This window comes from Marmota marmota, unplaced genomic scaffold (assembly GCF_001458135.2).
Source record: "Marmota marmota marmota unplaced genomic scaffold, marMar, whole genome shotgun sequence".
Classification (NCBI taxonomy): Eukaryota; Metazoa; Chordata; class Mammalia; order Rodentia; family Sciuridae; genus Marmota; species Marmota marmota.
The window spans coordinates 3516685-3524499 of record NW_026000164.1 but is presented as its reverse complement, the minus strand read 5'-3'; positions in this window follow the sequence as shown (position 1 = coordinate 3524499).

Sequence of the window (7815 nt, the reverse complement as noted above, 5' to 3'; positions counted from 1 at the left end):
CGGGGCGGGCTCTGGGTGGGCCTGATGCGGGTGGGGCTCCCGGAGAGGCGGGGCCAGGGACACGTACAGTTAGTTCCTAGACACTTCCATCTTCCTTAAGTTCTTACAATGCCATCTTGTCCCCTTCTCAGGATTCTCTTTATTTCTCCGATCATACATAAACTTGGGTGTTTGGAGTAACTCATACCTGGTTCAAGCTCCTCTGTAACTCTGTAGAGCCCCCAACGACCTCAGCTTATTTAACCGATTTATGAGACCATGAGTGTGAAGTACCTGGTATATAACTGAGGTCACAGTGTGGCAGATGAGGGAGACACAGACGGAAGGGTGCCGATGCCTCCTGGGTTGCACACAGTGGAAGAGCAGATGCCAGCTTCTGCTGCCCTGCTTTCAATCCCCTTCCCTCTCTTGCTAGCCTATCTCTCCTCTTCTTGTCCTCCAGCAGGTGATTTCTCAAAGCGCTGACAGGTTCCACCAGATGCGTCCACTGCTGTCCCTCTTATGACATTTGGACTCAGAGGCACTGATCATCTCCTCCCATGCCCATCCATCCCCCATCCTCCCAAATAAAATCACACTGGCAGCAAGTCCATGTGTAGAGTCTCCATCCAGGAACTGGTAGGAAGGCCGTGGAAGGGTGGCTCTGAGCCCTGCCTAGCCCTGCACAAAGACTTGGTCTTCTGAGGACCTCTGTGAATCTGTCATGGATTCACCATGGCATTCATGGTGACTGGTGAACCTGGGAAAGACACTTTCCATAACAGGGCTTTGGTGTCCTCCTCTATAGCAGGATAAGGCTGAATATAATCTGAAGACCTCTCCCATTAGGAGTCTACAGTGCGCCAGGTCATATCCCTCCACTGAATGTGATTTCAGCTGCAGCACATTACAGAATTCCATGGAAGCTCAGGAACAAATTTGCTTCTCCTCCTCCTTTTTATGTCTCTCCCTCTCCCTGCGCCCCCACCCCCGTCTCTGTCTTTTGTTGTTGTTGTTTGGTTGGTTGGTTGGTTGGTACCAGGGATTGAACCTAGGGGGCTTAACCACTGAGTTACATCCCCATCCCTTTTTATTTTTTATTTTGAGATAGACTTTTGCTAAGGCACTTAGGGGCTCACTAGGTTGCTAAGGCTGGCTTTGAACTTTGGCTTTGAACTTTCAATCCTCCTGCCTCACCCTCCCAAGCACTGGGATTATAGGCAGGTGCCACCATGCCAGGTCTCAGTGAAGTTTTGATTCACATTTCCTAAATGACCAATGATGTTGAGCATTTTTTTTTTCATGAGCTGTTTTCTGATATCCTCTTTTCAAGCTTCTTTTTCTTTCTGCCCTGGGCTTTTCTGACACACAGACTGCACAAGAGTAGCCAGGAAGGAATACAAGAGCAGCGATGGGATGTAGTTCATGTCTCTGGGGTGACACTCAACCACTCAGGATGAGAGCTGCAGATAAATGCACCCCCTCCCATTCCTCAGAGAGTCATGGTGAGCATCCTGTACAATTCTGAGAAGTGCAACCAAGCCCCCAGTGCTCATACCACTGATCTCTCTCTCTCTCTCTCTCTCTCTCTCTCTCTCTCTCTCTGGGGTTTACTGGGGATTGAACCCACACCCTTGCACATGCTAGGTAAGCACTCTGCCACTGAGCTACACTCCAAGTCACCACAGGGTGATCTCTAAAATGCACCTTTGTGTCAGTTCTTCCTCTTCCCTGCTTCCTTTCCCAAGTCCCTGTGAGATCCCTTTCTAGGACCAAGTTCTTGTCTCAGGCTCCACTTCCAGGACGGAAAGGGTGGGAGCCAGGCCAACCACTTCTGCTCTGGGACTTGGTGATGCTGAATCATAGTCCTCAGACACCCTGCAGGCCAGAGTCCCATCCAGTTAAAGCTATTGGCAAAGGAGAGAGGACCTAAGATAGTTGGAAAGTAAGAGTCTCTAGTTAATAGACATGGGACACAGGAAGGGGGACTCTTGGGTAAGTGAACATTGGGACTTGAATTGTACACAAGGCTATACATGGGGTCAGTCATACAAGTTGGTGGGATTCCTGAAAGGGCTACCACTAGGCGTATCCAATTTCCATATGTTTCCTAGAAACCATTACTTCCTGCAAAGCCTTCCCCCCTCCTTTTTCTCTGCACATCCAGCTCCTATCTGGTCACCTACACCCCTCGTTTATCTTCATCATGCTCCTCCAGCGTCTGAGTCCTCCCATTTTCTAAATCTATCAGTCCCTGCTTAGCTCCTCTTTCTTTCTTGACCAGTAGGGATGAACACCTTCAATTCCTTCATAGCTTATATCCTTCTCACAATCCCTAGAATTTCCAAGTCCTTAGCCAGTATCTCTCCTATATCTCCAGTATCTCTCCTGTACCTGATGTAATGCAGTAAACCATCATCCTCCCCCTCCGGGGAATTCAGTGGTCCACCTTAAGTCAGCCATGGCAGTCAGTGGTGACCCTCCCACATATCTGGGTGCACCAGAATCAACCATGGCAGAAATGGTGACAGATCCCTATCATAAAACAAGAGAGCAATGTGCATGGGCATCCCCTCAAAAGCACTGTTTCTGTGGTTGTTCAGGTAACTGTTGCTGTGTAACAAATCCCCACAAATGTAAATAATCTCCATTAATTTTCTTATAGGTTTGTAGAACAAGAGCCTTACATAGCTGAGTCAGATTCTCTGCTTAGGATTCACAAACCCAAAATCAAATTTGGTGACACATTAGGCTCTTACTTGGAGGCTCTAGGGAATAATCTATTTCTAAACTCACTCAGGATGTTGAATTCAGTTCCTGGTAGCTGTGGGACTGAGGTCACCCCTTCCTTCTGACTGTCATCTCATCTCTCAGTATTCCTTCTTGAAGCCAGCAAGAGCACCTTGCATCTCTCTCTCTGGCCTCAAATCTCTCTGACTCCATTTTTGCCCCATATGGAGAAAAATCTACTTTTTATAGGGCTTTTATGATTATGTTAGGTCCACCTGCCTAAGCCAGGAACCCCCATTCTAAGGCCAACAGTGCCATATCACACAACCATGGAAGTAATCTCATCAGATCCACAGGTCCTGGAGATCAGGGTGGGGTTCTCTGAGAGCCATTTGAGAAGGTCTTCTGCCATGGAAGTTTTTCATAGCCGTCAACAGTCCCAGTTTGGCTTCAAAGACCCTACTTCCCACCTGGTGGCAATAGCCAACCATTGATAATTACTGATTCTTGATCACATATAATTTTCCATGGGGAAGGACCATCAGAAATGTGGAAAGAAAATGTGCCAAAGGACTGACATCCCTAAGTCAAGCAACTTTTATAATTTGATTACCTACCTGATATCTGTCCTCCTGGACAGGTGACACTAACATATATTTGCGTATCCAACTGTCAACTAGAACATCCACCTGGATATCACTTAGGTCCCAAATCCATCATGTCCAAAAGAGCACTTCTCACTTTCCCACCACTCCACCCACCTCCAAGTGCTCTCCTTGTTTTATTCACCCCAAAGTCCCATCCCACTCTATAGACCCAAAGAAAGCAAGTGGCCTGAAGCTACACTACTGAGCCAAGTACTGGGGACAACAATCAATGCTCCAAGAGACCAAGTCCACCATGTTCCATGTCCCCACTGAGTTCTTTGTTCTTTAAAAGAGCTAACCCCTTGCTTGTTTCATAACATCACATCTCATCACCCACTTGCCTGTGAAACCCCCATTCTGAGCCAGCATCCCCACATCCTCCCTCCCAGCCCACACTGTGCTCTCTGGCTCCTGGTTTGTCTATAGTAGAGGCTGCCCGACTGTCAACATCTTTGGAAGTTTCTTCCACCACCGTTTCATGACTAACACTAGGATCCTATTCCTTGAAGCCTCCACCTTACCAGGAAGCTAATATTTCTTTCACATCCCACCTCAGAGCCAGGAAGAGAGACACTTGACTTCTGTGATGTTCACGTTGTTTCTCCTGGGCCAGTTCCGGCTCTTCTTCCTGCAAGAGATCTCTTCCTGTGTTGCCTGTGTGGCTACAACACTCTATACTGCTCCCCACTGTCCCACTGGGCACTCCTCACCATTACAGAAGAATTCTATAGAATGGTTCAGTCCTCCTTTCCACCCATGCTCAGTGTTTGAATGAACATGTGAAAAATCAAAATTCTGATCTCACTGGACACAGGGGTGCTCACTTGGAATCCCAGGTACCTGGGGGGCTCAGGCCAATGCATTGCAAATTTGAGGTCACCTGGGCACTTGGAGAGAATCTATCTCAAAAACAAAAACAAAAACTGACCTTATACTCTTTGCCTCCTCACCTACAATGTCCTTCTCCTTGGCTCCACCCTGGGAATCCACTCCCACACCTAGACCTCATCTTTAAAAACTTTCAGATATTTACTTACCAGTCATGATTTCCTATCATTCCAGTTTACTTGCTCTAGTAGTTTACTGCTATCATTTTTGCTGTTTTTGTAATTTCAAATTCACTGACTTTATAACATTTACTTTTTATTTGTTTCTTCCTCGCCTCTCTCATGACTCAGCTTGGATTCACAGTCTACGTAGTGCCAAATGCAAATTATACGTACTTGAGGAGTTTTTAAAAATGCCAATACTTGGTCCCCATCTTAGACCTATTAAATCAGGATTTGAGAGCTCCATGGGTAGTTCTAATGTGCAGCTGCAATTGAGAATCACTTTTCTATCATTATGATGCGAATATCATTAATTCCCTTGCTTTTTTCTCCCCTCATTTCCACCCACCTGCAATATTACAATCTAGAGTTAACTCAAACATCTGTCCCAGTTTTGGCTTCAAAACAGAATTTTGCAGCTAGGTTGTTTCTATCTTAAATTTGTGACCATAAATCTCAACTCTGGTTGAAATTGAACTTGGCCGTCTTTTATGTCTCCCCAGTAAGTTCTATTTCCCCTTCTCCAAGATGAATATGCATACCTCTCTTCTTTCCCTGGCTTCATTTTCATGAGATGACCTTGTCTCAAAGAGATGTCATCAGTTGAGAATTTTCTCAGGGAATCTACTTAAGTAAACCTATATCTACTCTGTCTTCTCCTTCTTCCCTCCACATAAGCTAGAAGTATTCCTGACCCAGTCAGGGATCCTCATGAAAAACAGGACCCCTTAGCACTAAGGGATGAATATTTTTCAGAGGAAATAAGACAGTGTAAGGCTCTAAGGCTCTAAGGCTCTCGATCTTAGAGGGTTAACAGCCATATCAAGAAATCAAGAGTTAAAAGGTGAACCCATCTTCCAGGCTGTGGGAATGAAATAACACGCCAGGAGATGGGAGGCTGGGAAATCTGCTCTGCTGAGATTATGTGGTCAGCAGAAGCCAGACAAAGTGGGGTCTGCACTATTTGGAAAATAATGATATTAGAGACTTTCCCAGATGATAAGAGTAATTCCAGGTGGTGAGAGGCAAATGCACACACAGCATACTCACTGAAGTAACCCACAGTTACCTTTACCTTATTAGCATAGCAGAATGTGCACCCCATGGTGGACACTTAACACACAAGAAGACACATGATGAGGCAGAGCGCAGGCACATCTGAAGTCCCACTTCTTCGTGTGCTGACTTCCAAAGATGCAGTTCCTGCCTACTCCAGGGATGCCACAAAACCTACTCTGCTTCATTCTTTGCTTGAGCCAGTGCTGTTACTCCCTTCTGGCTCAAGCAGAAGGTCCTAACTAAAACCTTTCTGTGCTGAGGTTCTTCCTAGGTCCAGCGCTCATTTCTACAACTTGGACCCAAGAACTCAAGTTTGGTAACATTCGCAGCCTAGAAAGAGCCCTTTGTACTCTGTCCCCAGCCCTTCTTTTCTTCCTAAGAGCTTGGGTCATAGCATCATCCATCTTTGTTAAACCATCAGTTTCTTCCCATCACACAAGGCATGATCTTATGTCTCCCACCTTAGACCTCCTGTTTTGACCCCACATTTCCCTCTAGATACTGTCCTTTTTTCTTGGAACAATGGAAACCTTTCATGGAAATTTTTGTTGAATTATTTATCTACCCTAGATATCTCAACTGCCTTATCTCCAATACTTTAATCCCAAAAGGACTTTTTATTTATTTATTTTTTTTTAATTTTTTATTGTTGGTTGTTCAAAACATTACATAGTTCTTGATATATCATATTTCACACTTTGATTCAAGTGGGTTATGAACTAAGGACTTTTTAAATAAGAATATCAGAATAGCTCATGGGCAGAATATAGCTCTCCAAGGTGGGGACGTAGCTGACCGGGGAGCCCGAGACTGGAAGGCCACCTGGAACCCAGAGTTCCTCACTGTCTGCTTTCTCATCCACTTCACTTGTGTCTGTCTCATTCTTCTTCCTCATTAGCACAGACCCCTCTATCTCTGAGTGCACCTCGAGGAAAGTGGCTGCTCACAGCACACAGCTCTACCCACAAGGAAGGATGGCCTCTCTCTTGCATTCCTAGAGAATGTGTTCTTATTGGCCCTGCTGAATTTAGCTCTATTCAACCTTGACCAGGAGAGCAGAGTCATATAATAGAAAATAGTCACTCAGGACCTACCCAGGACTGATCATCAGAATATTTTATAATTAGTATGGCAATATATAAAATATTTACAATATAAACTATATTTGCTTTATTTTTATTTAAAGCTTTGAATTGGGACTCAAAAGAAATACTTGTATGTATATATATATACACATATAAAACATAAGCATAAAACATATGTATAAAACATAAGCATATAATTTAGTGAATAATAATTGTAAAACAATCATCCAGGTCTGGAAATAGCAAACTTCTCACACCAGAAACCTTGCATATCTCTTCCCAACCACATCTGCTTCCTTCTGTCCTAAAGTTAATTTGACAGAGACATTTATAATACAGAAATCCCCCTTTATCCAGTTTTACTTTCCACCATTTAGGCTATCTGTGGTCAACTAGAGTCCACAAATATTAAATGGAAAATTCAAAAAATAAACAAAATTTTCAAAAATATTTTTAGATGTACATGGACACAATACCTTTATTTTATCTATTTATTTTTATATGATGGTAAGGATCAAACCCAATGCCTCACAAGTGCCAGGCAAGTACTCTACCACTGAGCCACTCCAGCCCCCAGGAATAAACAATTTATAAGTTTTGTATTGTGTTCCTCTCTGAGTAGTGTGATGACATCTTGCACATCTTGAACTCAGGGGCACTCAATCACTGAGCCACATCCCCAGCCCAGTTTTGTACTTTATCAGAGACAGGTCTCAATGAGTTGCTTAGCAATTCACCATTGCTGAGGCTGGCTTTGAACTCACTATCCTCCTGTCTCTGCCTCCCAAGCTGCTGGGATTACAGTTTATTATTTGTTATTATTGTTAATCTCTTACTATGCCTAATTTAAAAATGAACTTCATTACAGGTATGTATGTATAGGAGACAACACAGTATATGTAGGGTTTGGTATTGTCCACAGATTCAGGCACCAACTGGGGGGGTCTGAGACCATATTCCTTATGGATAAGGGGAGCTACTATAATCACTTACATACATATGACATTTGGAGGACTTCAACATGTATATCGGGAGGAGGGATACAATTCCATTCATAGCACTTCCTTTACCTGGCTAATGCCTACCTCTTATTTTAATTCCGTTCAGGTACATTTTTCCAGGGAATCCTAGACAAATTCTCCCATATCCCCCTTACCACCTCACTCCAAGATAACAAATTATGCCTTCTTACCCCTTTCATGGCACTTGTAATTCTTGACTGAATTCCTGTAGGGCATGACGTAACATGGGGCATGTTGCACCAGA